Source organism: Myotis daubentonii, chromosome 7 (genome assembly GCF_963259705.1).
Source record: "Myotis daubentonii chromosome 7, mMyoDau2.1, whole genome shotgun sequence".
NCBI classification, from domain to species: domain Eukaryota; kingdom Metazoa; phylum Chordata; class Mammalia; order Chiroptera; family Vespertilionidae; genus Myotis; species Myotis daubentonii.
In genome coordinates, this window is record NC_081846.1 from 56,344,539 (window position 1) to 56,366,247 (window position 21,709).

The 21,709-nt window shown below is 38.6% G+C and overlaps 1 protein-coding gene across 7 annotated transcripts in view; it reads left to right on the forward strand.

Moving 5' to 3' along the window:
* The window catches only part of BAZ2B (bromodomain adjacent to zinc finger domain 2B), a 330,698-nt gene that overhangs the window by 39,178 nt on the left and 269,811 nt on the right, over positions 1-21,709 (forward strand). For 3 of the 7 annotated variants that reach the window (XM_059704303.1, XM_059704311.1, XM_059704306.1), the window contains 2 exons: positions 5,527-5,628; positions 12,826-12,910. The gene's annotated coding sequence lies outside the window, so the exon portion shown is untranslated. Of the gene's footprint in view, positions 1-5,523; positions 5,629-12,825; positions 12,911-21,709 lie in introns of all 7 variants that reach the window. The other 4 variants (XM_059704305.1, XM_059704309.1, XM_059704304.1 and 1 more) reach the window with 3 other exon arrangements.

A 21,709-nucleotide genomic window follows, 5' to 3' on the forward strand; every position in this document is an offset into this window, starting at 1 on the left:
GCAGGGCAATCAGGGGGTTTGGGCGCTGCCCCATGTTACGCTGATCCCGGTGCCGGGAGGCCTCGCGGCTCAGCTGATCCCAGTGCTGGGAGGCATATTACCCTTTTACTATATAGGATAGAGGCCTGGTGCATGGGTGGGGGCCGGCTGGTTTGCCCTGAAGGGTGTCCTGGATCAGGGTGGGGGTCCCCACTGGGATGCCTGGCCAGTCTGGGTGAGGGGCTGAGGGCTGTTTGCAGCTGGTCACACCCCCTTCAGGGTGGGTGTCCCCACTGGGTTGCCTGGCCAGTCTGGGTGAGGGGCTGAGGGCTGTTTTCAGGCTGGCAGGTGACTGAAGCTCCCAACCACTCCTTTTTTTCTTTTTCTTTTTTTATTCTGGGCCAGATTTAGCTTTGAGGCTTGACTCCAGCTCTTAGGCCTCTGCTTCTGAAAGCAGGTTTCTGGCCTTTGTTTACCTTCTGTATTTGAAACAATGTTGCAATCCTGCTGGCTGAAGCCCGGCGACTAAAGCAGGTTTCTGGGGTTTTGTTTAGCTTCTATATTTGTAACATAGTTGCTTAGAGTTCAGCTCAGAGGCCGGCAGCGGCAGGCAGGGAACGTTGGAGTCCTCCGTCACTGAAGCAAGCAAGCCTCATGTTCGCTTTAAGCTGCCTGGCTGCCGGCCGCCATCTTGGCTGGCAGTTAATTTGCATATCGCCCTGATTAGCCAATTGGAAGGATAGTGGTCGTACGCTAATTACCATGTTTCTCTTTTATTATATAGGATAGTTCAGGTTTTATAAAATTGACCCACTTAAAATATGTGCAGTTTAGTGGTTTTTAGTATATTTAGAATTGTACAACCATGATTACTATCTAATTTCAGAACTTTTTCAAACCCCAAAATGATATTACCGGTCATCGAAATTCCTGCTCCTTTTCTCACCTCTACCATTCCAGTGCTAGGTAACCACTAATTGATTTCTGTCTGCATGGATTTCTCTGTCCTAGACATTGCATGTAGTAAATGGGATCATAAGTATATGGGTTTTTTTAAAAAATAGTTATTGATTTATTGATTTTTTTCAGAGAAAGAGGAAAGGAGAGAAAGAAACAACAATGTGAGAGTGAAACATTGACTGGCTGCCTCCTGCATGCTCCCTACCAGAGAAAAAGCCAGCAACCCAGGCATGTACCCTAACCAGGAATTAAACCCACAACGTTTCAATGCATTGGATGACGGCCATTCAACTGAGACACACCAGCCAGGGCAGCATATGTTATTGTTTTTCAGTGGTTTCTTTTACTTAATGTTTTTAAGGTTCATCCTTATTGAAACAAATATTGGTATGTCATTTTTTTATTACCAAATAATATCCCATCATAGGAATAATACCCCATTTTGTTTATCAGTTCATCAGTTGATGAACAGGTAGGTTCCATATTTTGGCTATTGTGATTAGTGTTTCTGTGAGCGTTCATGCAGATGATTTTGTGGACTTATGTTTTTAATTCTTCTGGGTATATACCTTGAGGTAGAATTTCTGGGTCACATGGTAACTTTATGGTTAGCATTTTGATGAACCGAAAACTGTTTTTTAAAGCAGCTGTAACATTTTATCTACCCACCAGCAATGTATGAGGGTTCCCATTTCTCTACATCTTCACCAAAACTTGTTATTGACTACCATTTTTATTTTAACTATCCTAGTGGGTGTGAAATGATATCTTACTGGTTTTGATTTGGATTTCCCTAATAACTTATGATATTGAACATCTTTTCATATGCTTATTGGTCATTTATACATTTTTTTTGAGAAATGTCTATTTAGATCCTTTGTCTATTTTTTTTTTTTTAACAGTAAGTTCTTTATATGTTCTGGACAAAAGTCCCTTGTTTTATATATTATTTGCAAATATTTTATTCCATTTTGTAAGTTGTCTTTTCACTTTCTTGTTTGCTTCCTTTGAAACATAAAAGTTTCTAATTTTAATGAGGTTTAATTTATGTGTTTTTTTTCTTTAATGTTTGTGCTTTTTGTGGTTATATCTAAGAAATCATTGCCTAACCCAAGGTCATGAGGATTTACTCTTATGTTTTCTTTTAGGAGTTTTATAGTTTGTGCTATTCTATTTAGGTCTATGATCCATTTTTGAGTTAATTTTTGTGCATGGTGTGAGGTAGAGGTCCAAATAATTCTTTTGTATGTGGATATCCAGTTTTATCAGTGCCATTTTTTCTTTTCCCATTGAATTATCTTGGTACTCTTGTCAAAAATCAATTTACCAAAGCTGTTAGTATTTATTTTTGGTTTCTCAAATTCTTTCCATTGATATGTATGTCTTTCCTCATGCCAGTACCACATTGTCTTGATTACTGTTGCTTTGTAGTAAGTTTCGAATTTTGGAAGTGTTAGTCCTCCAACGTTGTTCTTTTTTTTTACAGCTTGGTTTTGGTTTTCTCAGTTCCCTTGTGGGTTTCACATGGATACTGGAAACAGCTTTCTAGGTTGGGGGACGTATCTCAGAATTGAATGGGAATTGTGCTGAATCTCTATCAATTTGGGGAATATTGCCATTTTAATAATGTTAAGTATTTGAAGCCATGAACATGGGGTATTTTTCCATTTATTTAGAGCTGCTTTAATTTTTTTCAACAATGATTTGTTGTTTCAGGTATACAAGTCTTGTACTTCTTTTGTTAAATTTGTTTCTTGGTATCTCATTTTTTGAGCACTTTTTTTCCTTTCCATTACAAGATATTTTATGCTTGTCTTGTACATTTTCTTTCTCAGCCTTAATATAAGCTATTTCTCCAAGGAGCCCTGGATTATCAGTATGATCTAAAATACTCATTTTAGAAAGGAAACTAAAGCCATCGGAGTTTAAATATCTTGTTTGTTGGCTTTCTGCAAATACTATTGTCGACTGAAATGAGCCAGAATTCTTTGGAGAAAACTGCTTTCATGTTTGCAGTCAGGAAAAATAATAGTGCTCTGGACTATATTATTGTGAGAAGCAAGAATACTTTCCAAGATGCCTGGAAGTACCGACAAAGATGCCAACTTCAAAGATCTTTTATTGGCTAAATTTTGATAATTCAAACATGAAAAAAAAGACCATAATTATAATAACTGGAACCAGTTGAATTTGTAAAAAGCTCTAAGTTCAAGATGATGTTCAAAAGGAACAAATTGTGCTTAGTAGAGTCATACCTGTAAATGTATCGGAATCTATGATCCCAAATTAGAGATTATGCAGCACAGTGACGATGTGTCTACCAAAAGTGTATACCTCACGGCTACTGGCTAAGTGATAACTCACCAGGGATCAAGGAATGGACTCTGGAGAAATGGCTTGCTGGTCCTTAGAATGCTTGATGTAAGAACTTACAAATGTGGTTACAAGTATGTTGAGGGAACCTTCAAAGAAGTTTGTGGCCTGCTTTTAGACAAAGCTTGGGGTTTGACCTGTAACTCACCTGCCTCCCAATAAACTCCCAGAAATATGCTAAGTGTATGCTGTGTACTTACAAGGTTAGCTGGTAAAACTTCCCCAGAATTTTAAGCAATGGGAGGAGTCATAACAGTCCCCTTCCTCCAGAAAATAAAGTAGGTGCTGCTTATCCCTAGAAAACCTTCACTCTGTTTGGTTAGTATCACTGCCAACGTGTATTTCAACAAGGATTCTAGGGACCCAGGATGCTGCACAAGATGCAGTGTTATCTATCTCATATTTAATGAAAGCCACACAATTCTATTTTTATGGTTTATCTTTTCAAATTGAGAGAATTATAATAAAGGAAAAGTAGACAATATTGACAGTGATTGAAGATTATTTATGTAGAATGCAATCCCTTGGAATTAGTGATTACAAGGTTACAATTTGTGTATTTAACTAGTAGGATAATATAAATTAGTTAAATTGTAATCCTTAAGTATATTCACAATTATTATACCATTTCATCTTTATTTTTTTAAAATATATTTTTATTGATTTTTAGAGGGAGAGGGGGAGAGAGAGAGAGAGAGAGAGAGAGAGAGAGAGAGAGATCATTGATGAGAGAGAATCAGGGATTGGTTGCCTCCTGCACATCCCCCATTGGGGATGGAGCCCACAACTGGGGCATGTACCCTTGACCGGGAATCGAACCTGTGACCTCCTGGTTCCTAGGTCAACGCTCAACCACGGAGCCACACCGGCTGGGCCATCTTTATTTTTAATTCCACAAATCTTTATTTTTTTCTATTGATTATGAGAAGTCTTTTTAAGCAAAATTACTATTTTCTTGCCACTAGAGAACCATTCTTATACAAAAATACAGAATGTTTATTTTTATGGAAAGTTAAATAATGTTGACTATACCATGTTAACAGTATATGCAAAAAGAAAAAAAACAGAGGAATAGGGTTCCTGAAATGAACATGAATTGAAGAATTTTCAGTTTTCTCTGAAATCTGACAGCATGACTATATCCTTGGGCAGCTACCAAGAGAACCATTGTAAGAGTAGTTTAACAATATTAAATATATTAGTTGGTTTACAAAAGGACTTACTCATATGATTATAAACTGTATATCCCTGAGAAGTGGCCATTAGCAGGGAAAATACATGCTGAAAGGCAATTAGCATAAGCATTTCTGGTCTTTGATCTCGGTGACATAAGTATATCAGATTATTTACTAAGAATATGTGAACACTTTATTTCTACTAGTTTGACCAATATCTTGAGTATTTTTGAGAAAAAGAGTTCATGTTCACTGATTCAGTAGACCTCTGAAAACTTCAGAAAGACTGGACAATTCTCTTTTGTATAATTGGTAAAATCACCACTAAAAGTATAATTATCTGATGTGATCTGTTCTCTGCTTTTAAAAGTGGAAACTTTTACTTTTGAACTTATTTAAAAATATTATAAACTTTAACAAGAATTTGACATAGCACCTTCTAGGTAGGAAGAGGGTAGTTTTTAATGCCTTGTGTAGTGTGTTGCTAAGTATTTTCTCCTTTAATGTGCCTCTCTCTTTCATGTATGCTTTTACTTGTAATGGTCCTCTGAGAGAATTATTGTATTGCAAAGGAGCTCTAATGTCTCAATTGAATGATAAAACATAAACTTGTAAATCAGTAGTTCTGACCATTCCAACATTGACAGCTGATGAGTAAAGAAAGTATATAGTAAGGGAGGGCCAGAGTTAGAGGACTGATATAACAGAAAATCAAGGGATGAGGCATGTTGAAGTGCAGCTTAGAACCATGAGGGCTATTCTATGAAAACTATACAGAGACACATTATAATATGAAACCCCAAGATAAAGAGAAAATCACAAAGGCAGACAGGAGAAAAGTGATGCTTTACATACAAAAGAACAATGATTCAAACATTAACAGATTTTTCATCAGAAATCATAGCAGCCAGACTTTAAAGCTAAAACAGTAAATTGGTCAGCTCAAAATTCTGTGTCCAGTGAAAATATTTTTCAGAGATGATTGCAAAATTAAGATAATTTTATTAATGGAAAACTAAGAAAAATTTGTCTCCAGCAGAACTGTACTACAAGAAATGGTGATGGTAGTTCTTCCAAGGGAAAAGAAATAATATTACAGAAAACTTGGATATTCAGGAGCAACTGAAGAGAATAAGAAATGGTAAGTATCTGGATAAAAATTAAAAAATATTTTTATTGCCCTAACTGGTTTGGCTCAGTGGATGGAGCGTCTGCCTGTGGACTGAAAGGTCCCAGGTTCGATTCCGGTCAAGGGCATGTACCTGGGTTGCGGGCACATCCCCAGTAGGAGATGTGCAGGAGGCAGCTGGTCGATGTTTCTCTCTCATCGATGTTTCTAACTCTTTATCCCTCTCCTGTCCTCTCTGTAAAAAATCAATAAAATGTATTTTTTTTAAAAAGTATTTTTATTTTCTTCACTTCTTTAAAAGGACATGGATGTTTAAAGTAAAATTATAACATTGTCCTTGGTGTTTTCAATGAATGCAGATGTAATGTATAAATGTAATATAAATAAATGTATGTAAATAAAATAAATACATAAAACTACTAGGAAATACACAAAACTATAACAAAGTATGGTGTGTGTTGGGGGGGGGGTGATTAAAGGGACCTATGTGCTTGTGAGATGTTTATATTTTACATGAAAAGGTATTCTGGTTGAATTCTGAAAGATTAGAGATGTATATTATATTCCCTACAAAAATCACTAACAAAAAATACAAAGAGGTATAGCTCATAAGCCAGTAGAAATAGTAAAATGAAATACTAAAAATTATTCAAATTTTAAAAGACACAAAAGAAGGAACAGCAGTAACATAACAGCAGAGAGAATAAAAAAATAAATGGTTGAATAAAATCCAGTAATGATAATTATATTAAATCTTTGAGTCTGTAGGCTGACGCTCTATCCACTGAGCCAAACCGGTCAGGGCTTTAAATCTTAAAGAACTAAACACTGCAATTAAAAGGCAGAGGAAGTAGATAAAAAAAAGGAAAACCAAACTATGTACTGCTTACAAGAGATACCCTTTAGTTATAAAGACAAACAGATATGTTGAAAATAAATGAATGGACAAAGCTATACCAGACAAACAGTTAAGTAGGAAAACCAAGAAATAGCTATAATAATATCAGGAAAAAAATAACATTCAAGATAGAGAGTATTATCAGAGATAAAGAGGAATATGTCATAATGATAAAAGGACATTTCAGGAAGACATAATTAGAAATGTTTATGTATTTAACAGCAACTTTAAAATACAAAATTTTAGAAAAGCAAAAACTGAATTTAAGGGAGAAATAGATGTTTCCATAATGATAGGAGTTTTTAACAACCCTTCTCAGTAATTAATAGAACACCTAGAAAAAAATCAGTAAAGATATATATTTGAACAACACTATGAATTACCTTGATGTAATGAATATTTGAAGAACACTACACACCCCCAAAAGTGCCAAACACATATTTTTCTGTGTGTATAGTATTCATTTACTTTCAACATATCAACACCTAGAAAAAAATCAGTAAAGATATACATTTGAACAACACTATGAATTACCTTGATGTAATGAATGTTTAAAGAACACTACACACCCCCAAAAGTCCCAAACACATATTTTTCTGTGTGTATAGTATGTTCCCAAACATAGATCATATGATGGAAAGTAAAATAAATCCACACATTTAAAAGGAATAAAATTATACAGAGTTTAGTCTCTTAACCCCTGCCCCAATTAAAGTAAACTCAGTAACAATAAGATAGGAAAATACCAAATATTTTGAAATTTGACAACATACTTCTTTTTAAAAATATATATATCTATATTTGTATTGATTTCAGAGAGGAAGAGAGAGGGAGAGAGATATAGAAACATCAGTGATGAGAGAGAATCATTGATCTGGTGCCTCCTGCATGCCCCCCACTGGGGATTGAGCCCGAAACCTGGGCATGTACCCCTTACAGGAATCGAACCCAGAACCCTTCATTCTGCAGGCCGATGCTGTAGCCACTGAGCCAAACCAGCTAGGGTGACAACATACTTCTAAACAAATCACAGGGCAAAAAAAGAAATCACTAGGAAAATTAGAAAATACTTTGAAGTGAATAATAGTGAAAATGCAACGTATCAAAATTTTGGGGCAAGCAGATGAAAGAGTACTTACTGGGCAACACAGATTTAATTCCTTAAATTGGAAAGTCAGAAAGTTCTAAAATCAGTGACCTAAGACTCCACACTAAGAAGGTAGAAAAAGAAAAGTAAATCCAAAGTAAGTACAGGCAGGAAAGAATAAAGATAACAGAAATTAATCACAGAAACACAGAACAAAAAAGAAAAAATAGAAAAAATTGACAAAACCAAAAGCTGATTTTTAAAAAAGAAACAAAAATTGCTATATCCATACATAGATGATCAGAAAAAAAGAAATAAACACCACCAATATTAAGATTGAAAAGGGTTTTTCACTATAGATCCTATGAACATAAAAGGGTAGTAAGAGAATATTTTCAGCTTAAATGTATCAAATTCAGCAACTTGCTCCAGCTGGTTTGGCTCAGTGGATAGAGTGTCAGCCTGCAGTCTGAAGGGTGCCATGTTCAATTCTGGTCAAGGGCACATGCCTGGGTTGTGGGCTTGATCCCCAATAGGGGGTTTGCAGGTGGCAGCCAATCAATGATTCTCTCTCATCATTGATGTTTCTATCTATCTCTCCCTCTCTCTTCCTCTCTGAAATCAATAATAATTTTTTTAAGTCAATTGAAAAATGAGAAAAGGGTCTGAATAGACATTTATCTAAAGATATACAAACGGCTAATAAGTATGCAAAAAGATGCTCAACATCATTTAGTCATCAAGGAAATGCAAATCAAAACCGCAGTGAGACCTAACCGGTTTAGCTCAGTGGATAGAGCGTCGGCCTGCAGACTGAAAGGTCTCAAGTTCTATTCCGGTCAAGGGCATGTACCTTGATTGTGGGCACATCCCCAGTAGGAGGTGTGCAGGAGGCAGCCGATCGATGTTTCTAACTCTCTATTTCTCTCCCTTCCTCTCTGTAAAAAATAAATAAAATATAATTTTTAAAAAAAACCACAGTGAGATACCACTTCACACCCACTAAGTTGACCATTAAAAAAAATATAAGAAACTGCCCAGCTACGTGTGGCTTGGTGGTTGAGCACAGACCTATGAACCAGGAGGTTACTGGTTCGATTCCAGGTTGTAGGCTCAGTTCCCAGTAGGGGGTGTGTAGGAAGCAGCCAATCAATGATTCTTATCATTGATGTTTCTCTCCCTTTCCCTTCCTCTCTGAAGTCAATAAAAATATATTAAAAAACAAATTAGTAGGGACTTTTGTTTCTGAACAAGATGGACAAAATTTACCCTCCTACTTGAAATAAATGAAAAAAAGAATCTATGAAATATGTTTTTCAAAATGTTGGACATTAGGTAACAAAGGACAGTGTTCCCTGGGAAGACAGGAATCAAACAAGATGATCCCTACTATTGCTTCAACTTAAGCTTTGAGAGATTTTTCAAGCTCTGTCATAGGACAGGACAATAGATGTAGAGTTTAGAGCAGTGATGGCGAACCTATGACACGCGTGTCAGAGGTGACACGCGAACTCATTTTTTTTGGTTGATTTTTCTTTGTTAAATGGCATTTAAATATATAAAATAAATATCAAAAATATAAATCTTTGTTTTACTATAGTTGCAAATATCAAAAAATTTCTATATGTGACACGGCACCAACGTTAAGTTAGGGTTTTTCAAAATGCTGACATGCTGAGCTCAAAAGGTTCGCTATCACTGGTTTAGAGACTCCTGGAATTGAGAAAACATTACGAGAGTATGTGATGATAAGGGTGACTAGAATTCACAGGGTGAATTACTGAGGTGGAGAGAATCTCCTCTCATATATTTCACAAGATGATAGCCAAGTGAATAAACAGAAAATTTGCTGAAACATGGTATGTATGGTACCCAGCCCCACATCTACTCCCAAAATGTTTATCTTAATCTCAAGATTAATGATGAATTTGAGATTCATCTCAACAGCTGTTGGGAAGAGATGACGAAAAGGTGAAAAGTGAAGGATTAGGGATTATTTCCTGGCAGAAAGCAGAGGCTTCAGAACTCCTGAACGGAGGGTGAACCTCTCAGAAAATCTCAAAGAACTGAACCCAATTCCTCTATTACAAAAGCTGCACCTGAGTTGTCTCCCTCTCTTCATATAATGTAACCATAGTAGGTAGTTCCCAGTTTATAAATTTCTTTTTCGCCATTTTTAAAGATCCAGCTTATATAGGGTGTCCCAAAATTCACGCAAGATTTAATTTTGAGTGAGCATTAGCAACAACAAAAAATAAAAGCCTAATTTTACTTGGTTTATTGAATCAGATTCTAATATCTGTTCCATTTTCAATCCCTTCAATTTGATAAGCATTACCAAATATCAATTATGGCCCAGGAGCAGGGACAATGAAGACCATGGCTTCGCGTATGTGCCAGCAAAGCCGTGGAAGCCAGTTACCCGATGTGCTATTCCATACATAACCCTATACTGTATACTTTATGAATCAATAAAAAATTTAGTTTTTAATTATAAACCTGTGTTTTCTATCAAAATTACTTCTTGCATGAATTTTGGGACACCCTATATTACCTTGTTTACAGGTGATTTTTGTCATTTGTTTTGCTTCATAGAGGATAATTTCTCTCTCTCTTGTGGATTGCCTCTCCGTGAAGATGGGAGAGTGAAATATTAAAGATAGACGAGGCGAGAAGGAGGGGTTACAAACAACTAATTTGAACTTATTTGGGCTAAGGATATCTTAAAAGTCATTGACTCTTTTATACCAAACCTAATGACTTTTTTTTTTTTGTAAACTATTCTGGTAAGATAGTAAAAGCTTCCCAGAATAAGCGCAAAATAATGCATCCCAGTATTTTTGTCTTAGGTGGAAAAGACACTAAAGCTAAGGAATGTTTAATTGTGTTGCACTCCTCATAGAAAAAGCAGATTCAAAACCACACAGTTGCCAAGTTTATTAGACCAGCAGCAAAATAATAATTACATCTGGTGAGAAGTCAGAATTAACTGCTGGCAAAATTCCTTTAATGTGCTACTTTGAACACTATAATATCAATAATGTACAACAGGAAAGTACAGTTACTCTAACATGTACATGCTAATAGATACTTGACTTTTCAGTTGGATGAAACTTGTACGAAGAGTACTGATAAACTTTTTACCTATGTACAGTTCATTTATGAGGGACGAGCACTTGGCAGCTTGTTGTTGTTTTGTAATCATTAAAAATCCATGCTAAAGAGGAAGACATTTTTAAAATTTGGTTTGATTATAATGTGAACCAAAAATTTTTCTGGAAAAGGTGTGTTGGAAATCAGTATTGACAGAGTACAAGGAACAACATCTCTATACTAGGTAAAGAGTTGACATGAGTATTATTTCTCAAACTACATTATTCCTGGAGCATAATTGTCTGTAAACAATATGGGCTCTGATTTTGATTCAGTTTTGTTTTTCTTTTTTTAAAAAAAGATTTTTAATTGATTTTTAGAAAGAGAGGAAAGGAGAGGGGGAGAGAAGAAACATCTATGTGAGAGGAAGACACTGATGGGCTGCCTCCTACACCCCCTACCAGGGATCCAGCCCTCCACCCAGCCATGTGTCCTGATGGGGAATTGAACCCAGAAACCTTTTGGAGCATGGGACAATGCCCAACCAACTGAGCCACACTGGCTTGATTCAGTTTTTGTTGTTGTTTGTTTTTAATATGTTTTATTGATTTTTAGACAGAAAGGAAGGGAGAGGGAGAGAGAGATAGAAACATTGATGAGAAAACATCATGGATTGGATGCCTCCTGCATGCCCCTCTACTGGGGATCGAGCCTGAAATCTGGGTATATGCCCTGACCTGAAATTGAACCAGCTGAGCCACACTGGCCATTTTTTATTGTTTTTAAAGAAAATAGTGAAAATTGTGCTTCTGATTGAATTTTGGACCTTGAGTTTATATTTTTGAGAATGCTGTAAAAATAAATGAGCAGTGATTTTAAAACTTTTGTTTTCCAACTTGAAAGTTGGTGGCTGTCAAGAGGGAAGGTAGTCATATGAATTTTTGAAATCAGATATGAGATAAAAATATTTCTTTATGATCTAAAAAAGACCATTTCTGTGATTTCTGAGGGTTTTCCCAAATGGCATGTGTCAGTACATTGAATAGCTTGAAACTACAATTCAGGGCTAAATTATTACAAAGTTTAATGTTGAAAATAATATATTAAAGACAGACTATAGTGCAAACAAGACCTAATCACTATGACATGGACCTTTTTATAAATTATCATGTGAGTTCTCCTTCCCCCATCTCTACCCAGTAAAAATAATCAGTTTCTCTAATGTGCATGCATTTTACTTTGAATTCCTTCATTAGAGTATTTATCACATTGTTTCAAATATTTGGGAGTGTTAACATCTCTAAATTTGACTGTGCACCTCTACTCACGGGCTAGTGATTGTGGTTCTCCCCAACAGCAGAGGTGTGCGGGTAAATATCTTTCTTGTAACAAAAATATATGCTTTCTTTTTTTAAAAAAATGTATTTTTATGGATTTTAGAGAGAAAGGGAGAGGGAGAGAGAGAAACATCAATGATAAGAATCATTGATATGCTGTCTCCTGTGCACCCCCTACTGGGACATGTGCCCTTGACCAGAATCAAAGCTAGGACCCTTCAGTCTATAGGCCAAAACTCTAGTTCCCTGAGCCAAACCAGATAGGGCAAATGTATGCTTTCTTATGTAAATAAAAAAAATATATATTTTCATCATTGATATGATTTCTTGCTAATTTGTTAATAGTTTTCAAAAATTGGAAAATTTTTCTTTTCCTATTTTTTGTGCTATTTATATTTGCGTTAACATTTTCCCCATCACTTTCTTAAGTCTAGACTATTGACAAAACATTAAGTTATGCCTTGATGTGTAGTATTTGCCAATTTCCAACGTGTAAACATTCCCACAATCATCTTTCAAGCTACCAATGTGACATCACTGATCACAATGTTGGGAAGAAACAGGCAGTAGCATACAACTAACTACTGTATAGTTTTGTTTTGCCATACCAGTACAATGGATATAAATAACTTCAAGTGCATAGATGATAGCAAAGCATAATAAAATGTATAAGTTTTATGTATTTATTTGTTTTTAATATATTTTATTTAAATTTGAAAATATTTATTTATGGGAATGATTGTGTTTAACAACCAGCTTGTAAAATTCCTAAAAATTTAACTTTTGGCTTTCAGGAACTGATATGACCCGGATTCAGTACATTGCTGTCCATGAAGTGGTGCTGTGTATAATCTACACAGCTGTATAAGACTGCCTTGGGTGAGCAATAGTCTGGTAATGGAGTTAACTCAATCAACTTAAATATATTCATTACTAGAGGCCCGATGCACAAAATTTGTGCAAGGGCTTTGGCCCGGGCCCCTGCCCACCACCACTGCGGCCCCCGCCCGCCACTGCTGCAGCCGGGGGCCTCTGCCACCTCTGCCGTGGCCCCCACCCGCTGCGGCTTTGTCTGGAAGGAAGGACTTCTGGAAGGACATCCATCCAATCTAATTAGCATATTACACTTTTATTATTATAGATTATTGCCCCTGATTTTCATGGAGGCTTGCTATGCGAAAGACCATAAAAATGATGTCTATACAGTTACGATACAATTATTTAAAAAAACTTTGACATGTTACTCTAATGTTTTAAGTTTGTCTTATTGTTTTGGTATGTCTCTTATTTATTAGATAAGGAGAATGGTATCATATTCCTTCTTTGTTTTGTCTGCCTTGGAATTCACAAATTGTATGCTTGATCACAATAACTGTTAATATAGACCAGTAACATTTTAAAAATTATTTTTTAAAAAATGAAACATTGCCCTAGCCGGTTTGGCTCAGTGGATAGAGCATCGGCCTGCAGACTGAAGGGTCCCGGGTTCTATTCTGGTCAAGGGCATGTACCTTGGTTGCGGGTACATCCCCAGTGGGGAGTGTGCAGGAGGCAGCGGAATTGATGTTTCTCTCTCATCGATGTTTCTAACTCTCTAGCCCTCTCCTTTCCTCTCTGTAAAAAATCAATCCTATCTAATAAAAGAGAAACATGGTAATTGGTGTACGACCGCTACCCTTCCCATTGGATAATCGGGGCAATATGCAAATTAACTGTCAGCCAAGATGGCGGCCGGCAGCCAGGCAGCTTGAAACTAACATGAGGCTTGCTTGCTTCAGTGACGGAGGACTCCAACGTTCCCCGCCTGCCACTGCAGGCCTCTGAGCTGGCAGTTTGAAACATAGTTACAAAAATAGAAGCTAAACAAAACCCCAGAAACCTGCCGGGCTTCAGCCAGCAGGATCGCAACATTGTAAGCAAAGGACAGTAACCTACTTTCAGCAGCGGAGGCCTAAGAGCTGGAGCCAAGCCTCAAAGCTAAAGCTGGCCGAGAACAAAAAAAAGAAAAGAAAAAAAGGAGCGGTTGGGAGCTTCAGTCACCCCCAGCCTGAAAACAGCCCTCAGCCCCTCACCCAGACTGGCCAGGCACCCCAGTGGGGACCCCCACCCTGAAGGGTGTGTGACCAGCTGCAAACAGCCATCATCCCCTCACCCAGGCTGGCCAGGCACCCCAGTGGGGACCCCCACCCTGATCCAGGACACCCTTCAGGGCAAACTAGCCGGCACCCACCCATGCACCAGGCCTCTACCTTATATAGTAAAAGGGTAATATGTCTCCCAGCACCGGGATCAGTGGAGCCGCGAGGCCTCCCGGCACCGGGATCAGCGTGACAGGGGGCAGCGCCCAAACCCCCTGATCACCCTGAGGCTCTGTGTGTGACAGTGACGGTGTCCCAACCCCCTGATCGGCCCTGCTCTGTGGGTAATAGAGGGCGGTGCCCCAACCCCCTCTCCCCCACGGGTCCTGCTCTGTGTGTGATGGGGTAGAGCCATAACCTCCCCATCGGCCCTGCCCTGAGTGTGAGAGTGGCGGCACCCCAACCCCCTAATCGGCCCTGCTCTGTGTGTGACAGGGGGCTGCGCCCAAACCCCCTGACTGGCCCTGCTCTGTGTGTGACTGGGGGTGGCGCCGCAACCTCCCCATCGACCCTGCCTTGAGTGTGACAGGGGATGGTGCCCCAACCCCCCAATCAGCCCTACCCTGAGCGTGACTGAGGGTGGAATCACAACCTCCCTATCGCCCTGCTCTGTGCATGACAGGGGGTGGTGCTCCAACTCCCCAATCGGCCCTGCTCTGAGCCCAACCAGGGGCTGCACCTAGGGATTGGGCCTGCCCTCTGCCACCCGGGAGCAGGCCTAAGCCAGCAGGTCGTTATCTCCTGAGGGGTCCCAGACTCTGAGAGGGCACAGGCCAGGTTGAGGGGCCCCCCTCCCCCCCGAGTGCACAAATTTTTGTGCACTGGGCCTCTAGTAAAATATATATTTAAAAAAAGAAACATTAAGTTGAAATCTTAATAACACACATATACATATAAACATATATATGTACATACAAACATAATTTCAAATTAAATACCCTAAGGCACGTTGGATAGGACATGTTGAATAAATTCTTAATTTGTTTCCTTTACCAGTTTTCGAAATAAGATTGTTTCATAGTACCCTTCAGAGATGAACAGTGAATTTTACTAAGTCTCATTATGAACTCATATATTAAGATATACTTATTATATTTCATTCCATTGAAGTTATTCATCTTTGACCAGTAGGATCCACTTCAATTTGGCCTCTTCAAATAGGCTCTCAAGACTTTTAACATGACCCCAATAATCTTTGATAGTTTTCACACTTAATGGTGTGACAGGATATTCTAGGCTTATTTTGGACATTTCCTGTCCCAAACCTGACTCAGCCTTTGCTTCAGGAATTCTTTTCAAAGACAAATGGTGTTTAGAGACCATAATCTGGGTACACAGATGTCTGCTTCTTGCTATTGCAATGATTCCCCCACCCTTTTTTGGCATTTACAGTGGGCTAAGTGAAGAAATAGATATTTTTAAATATAAAATATGTTCAATCTGTTATATCCAGTTCAAATTCAGGATCACAGTGTTTTTATGTAACATTGATTTTATGTTTCTTTTATGTCCCATAGTAAAATTTGATTTCCAAAAACACCAACTTATTTGCTTTTTCTCACACTATGCATGCAACAAAATTACACCATTACCAATCAATAACAAAAAATTTGATTAGGAATAATTTAAGTTCCTGTTTTGTTGTTCCAACTTTAAATTTCTTTTTCGTAGTGTATATACTATAAAGGATATACTGTTGAAATAACTGTGCATGTTCTTCTTAAAAATTATGTTAAATGTTACTTGGAATATGCTTCTCTGTATAGTTATGCCACCAATTCCATATATAATTAAGTTTATTTTATTTATCTTTCATTTTTATGGCATTGTTTTTATATTAAATTTGTTTTATAATTATGCAAATGATTTTATATTGTTCCAACTTTATATATATTTTATTATATACTAGAGGCCCTGTGCATGAAAATTCATGCACTGGAGGGGGGCATCTAGCAGCCGGGCCTGCCCCCTCTCACAGTCCGGGAGCCCTAAAGGGCAGGAGGTGACCTGGTGATCAGGGGAAGGCGACACTGCATCACACCTCTGCTGCTGCCACTGCCGGCAGCACAAGCCTTGGCCAGCCCTGGTTACCTGAACCTTGAGCGGCTGGGTAGCCAAGAGCCAAGGCTTGCCTGCGCCTCTGGCCAGCCCTGGGTGGCTGGGCAGCTGCCATATGAGGCCAGCCTGCACCTCGGGCCAGCCCTGGGTGGCTGGGGGGCTGAGGATACTGGGGGACTCCGGTGGTCTTGCTGCGCGCCTGCTGCCCCGGCGGGACTGAGGGGACTAGGCACTGCTATCTTGTGGCTGTGGGTGCTGCCATCTTTGAGGGCGTGGCAGTCATTAGCATATTCCCTTATTGGCTGTGGGCGCTGCCATCTTTGCAATGGTGTGAGGGTCAATTAGCATATTTCCTTTTTATTAAATAGGCTATTTATATATATTTTTTTTATATATAAAACAAGTTTTGCCCTAACTGGTTTGGCTCAATGGATAGAGCGTCGGCCTGTGGACTCAAGGGTCCCGGGTTCGATTCCGGTCAGGGGCATGTACCTTGGTTGCAGGCACATACCCAGTGGGGAGTGTGCAGGGGCAGCTGATCGATGTTTCTCTGTCATTGATATTTCTGGCTCTCTGTCCCTCTCCCTTTCTCTCTGTAAGAAATCAATAAAATGTATTTTTTAAAAAAACACACAAAAAAACAAGTTTCATGAGAAATCTTCCTACTATTTTATCTTTACCACCCTGTTTTCTTCCTCCTGATAGGTAATGGTTTTGTTTATTTTTTAAGGTTTTTTAAAAATGATTTTTATTGATTATTAGAGAGAGAGGAAGGGAGAGGGAGAGAGAAACATTGATGTGAGAGCAACACATTGATCAGCTGCCTCCTGCACACCCCCCACTAGGGATAGAGCCTATAACCATGGCTCTTGCCTGGACCCGGAATCAAACTGGCAACCCTTAGGTGCACAGGACCACACCCAACCAATTGAGCTACAATGGCCAGGGTGTGTGTGTTAATGTATTTTTAGTTATTTTTTTATTGATTTCAGAAAGGAATGGAGAGAGAGAAACATCAATGATGAGAGAGAATCATTGATTGGCTGCCTCCTGCATGCCCCCTATTGGGGATTGAGCCTGCAACCCGGACATGTGCCGTTGACCAGAATCGAACCCAGAACCCTTCAGTCCACAGGCAGATTCTCTATCCACTGAGCCAATCTGGCTAGGGCCAGGGCTTTTTTTTTTTTTTTTTTTTTAAGGTTTTGAATTTTCCTTTGATTTAAAAAATTAGGCAAGTATGCAGATGAATGAAAGCATACTATTAATGTTTTTCTCCACCTTCCTTTTTTTTAAAAATAATTTTTTATTGATTTCAGAGATGAAGGGAGAGGGAGAGATAGAAACATCAATAATGAATGATTTGGCTGCCTTCTGAATGCCCCCTACTGGGGATTGAGCCCACAACCCAGGCATATGCCCTGACCAGGAATCGAACTGTGACCTCCTGGTTCATAGATAGATGCTCAACCACTGACCCAAAATAGCCAGACATCTCCATCTTCCTTTTTTTAACAATACATACTGGGCTTGACTGGGAAATACTTTATAGTACTTGCATTCTTCATTCCTTGTTAATACTTGTATAGTACTCCACTGTGTATGTGAACCCTAACTAATTCAACCATTTCCCTATAAAGGAAACTGGGTATTTCCAGACTTTTGCTATAACCAACAATGCTTCAATGAATAACTTCTTATATAGCTATTCTATATATTTTTTAGTGTTGGTCAGATTCTTGGAAGTGAGATTGCTAGTTGAAAAATCAATGCATATGTAACTTTATTAAATACTGTCAAATTCTGTCTTGTTGGCGTTTTCCATTTTTCACTCCAACAAGCAACATTTGAGAGTGCCACTTTTCTTCAAAAGTGCCTCAATGACTGTGGTGTGTTGTGAAACTTTTGGATTTTTGCCTATTTGTTGGGTGAAAAATAGTATCTCAGTGATTCTTTTTTTTTTTAAAATATATTTTATTGATTTTTTACAGAGAGGAAGGGAGAGAGACAGAGAGTTAGAAACATCGACCAGCTGCCTCCTGCACATCTCCCACTGGGAATGTGCCCGCAACCAAGGTACATGCCCTTGACCGAAATCGAACCTGGGACCCTTCAGTCCGCAGACTGACGCTCTATCCACTGAGCCAAACCGGTTTCGGCCTCAGTGATTCTTAATTTGCATTTCTCTTATGAGCAAGGTTGAGAATGTTTGCATATTTAAAATGCACTTGCATTTCTTTTTCTGTAAAATATCTGTTCATCTCTCGCCATTTTTCTATCAGGTTGATCTTTTATTCTTTTTTAGGAACTCTTTATATATAAGGTTATTACATGTCTCATATAAATTACAACTATTTTTTCACAGTTTCTCATTTGACTTCATACTTTGCTTGAGGTATGTTTTATGTTATTTTTTGGCCATACAACAGGTTTTCATTTTCAGATATTGAGAATTATCAATATTTCACTTTATTGCATTTAGTTTTGACCATTACTAGAAAAAATTTCCCCACCTTCCAATTATAGAATTGACCCATAATTTATCTTAGTACTTACATGATTCAAATTTTTATATTTAAATATCTGGTCTTTTTGAAATTTATTCTTGGAACAGATTCAAATTCATTTTCCCTTATGACTACCCAGTTATCTCACCACATATTAAAAAGGAAGAGTCCATCTCTTCCTCACTTCTTTGAAATATAGCTTTTATTTATGTTAAATTACTGTATGCACTTGGGTCAGTTTCTCCGTTTTCTATTGTAGTCTGTTGGTCTTTTATTCACATGCCAATACCAAATGTTAAATTATAAAGGCTTTATAACATATTTTAACATCTGACATGATGCATACCCACCACTTCCAACACTCATCTTTTTCAGGGTTTTTGGCCTTTTTTTGATTTTTAAGTTCCAAATGAATTTTATAATGAGCTTGTGCTTAGAATAGTGTTCTTAATCAGGAGTGTTTATCAAGGTACTATCAGACTTTTAAAAAAAAGATGAACTAAGTCCTACCACAGACCTAGTGAATCTCTGGATGTTGGCCATGGGTATGTAAATTTTGAAAAAGCTCTTTCAGTTGATTCTGATAATCCCATCAAAATGACTTATAAAGCAGTCCTGAGAGGGAAGTTCATAGCATTACAGGCCTACCTCAAAAAACAAGGAAAACTGGTAATAAATTATCTAACCCTACAACTTAAAGAATTGGAAAGAAAGCAACAAAAAAAGTCCAGAGTGAGCAGAAGGAAGAAGATAATAAAGATCAGAGCAGAAATAAATGACATAGAGACCAAAAAAAGAAAAAAGAAAAACGGTCAGTGAAACCAAGAGTTGATTCTTTGTTGTTGTTTTTTTATTTTTATTTTTTTTTATTGCTTAAAGTATTACAAAGAGTATTACATATGTCTCCCTTTTTTCCTCCCGCCCTTGACAATCCCCTGGCCTCCCCTACCCCCCAGTGTTTTATGTCCATTGGTTATGCTTATATGCATGCATACAAGTCCTTTGGTTGATCTCTTACCCACCCCCCTCCTGCCCTCCCACCCTCCCCTGCCTTCCTGCTGTAGTTTGACAGTCTGTTCGAGGCAGCTCTGCCTCTCTATCTATTTTTGTTCATAAGTTCATAATAGTCTTTATTATCCAGAAATGAGTGAGATCATGTGGTATTTTTCCTTCATTGACTGGCTTATTTCACTTAGCATAATGCTCTCCAGTTCCATCCATGCTGTTGCAAATGGTAAGAGTTCCTTCTTTTTTACAGCAGCATAGTATTCCATCGTGTAGATGTACCACAGTTTTCTAATCCACTCATCTACAGATGGGCACTTAGGCTGTTTCCAGATCTTACCTATGGTGAATTGTGCTGCTATGAACATAGTGGGGGGTGCATATATCCTTTCTGACTGGTCTTTCTGGTTTCTTGGGATATATTCCTAGAAGTGGGATCACAGGGTCAAATGGGAGTTCCATTCTTTGAAAGGATAAACAAGATTGATGAACCTCTAGCCAGGCTCATCAAGAAGCCAAGAGAGAGGATCCAAATAAACAAAATCAGAAATGAAAGAGGCAAAATAACAGACCCCACAGAAATATAAGGGATTGTAAAAAAAAATACTATGAACAACTCTATTCCAACAAACTAAACAACCTAAAGGAAATGTACACATTCCTAGAAAAATATGACCTTCCAAAACTCAATTAGGAAGAATCAAAAAATCTCAATAGGGCTAGGCCAATAACTAAGGAGAAAAATAAAGCAGTCATCAAAAAACTTCCAGCAAACAAAAGCCTGGGGCCAGACAGCTTCACAGGGGAGTTCTCCCAAACATTCAAAGAACTAAAACCTATCCTCCTCACACTACTGCAAAAAATTTAAGAGGAAGGAACACTTCCAAGCTCTTTCTATGAAGCCAGCATTACCCTAATCCCAAAACCAGGTAAAGACAATACAAAGAAACAGAATTATAGGCCAATATCCCTCATGAACATAGATGCCAAAGTTCTCAACAATATTCTAGCAAATTGGATCCAGCATTACATTAGAAAGATTATACACCATGACCAAGTGGGATTTATTCCGGGTATGCAAGGATGGTACAATATCTGCAAATTAATAAACATGATACAGCCATAGCCAGTTCAGCTCAGTGGATAGAGCATTGGCCTGCAGACTAAAGGGTCCCAGGTTTGCTTCCAGCCAAGGGCACATGCCTGGGTTGCGGGCTCAATCCCCCCAAGAAGGGGATGTGCAGGAGGCAGCCAATCAACGGTTTTCTCTCGTTATTGATGTTTCTATCTCCATATCTCTCTCCCTTTCTCTCTGAAATCAATAAATTATATATATACTAGAGGCCCAGTGCATGAAATTCATATATGGGTGGGGCCCCTAGGCCTGGCCGGCGGTCAGGGACAATTGGGGCCTACCGGCCAGGTGGAAGGACAGGACGCAGGAGGTTGGCCGCCGGCACCAAGGAGGGAGCCGGACTTTGGCCCCCTGGGAAAGGGGCTGTGTCCGCCACCACCCACCCCGGTTCTCTATCCCAGCCTGGGGTCTGGCCCCGATAGGGCGATTGGGGCCTGCCAGCCGGGGAGGGGGGGGTGGCGGGGGGGGGGGGGACTGCAGGAGGCTGGCTGTGGGAGTGCACTTACCACCAGGGGGAAGCTCCTGTGTTGAGTGTCTGTCCCTGGTGGTCAGTACGCGTCATAGTGACTGGTCATTCTGGTCATTTGGTTGCTTAGGCTTTCATATATATAGATATTTTTTTAAAAGAAAAAATATATAAAAAAGAAAAATGCGATAAATCACATAAACAAATTGAGAGATAAGAATCACATAGTCATATCAGTTGATGCAGAAAAAGCATTTGACAAAATCCAACACCCTTTCCTGATAAAAACCCTTGGCAAAGTGGGAATAGAGGGATCATACCTCAACATAATAAAAGCCATATATGACAAACCTACAGCCAACATCTACT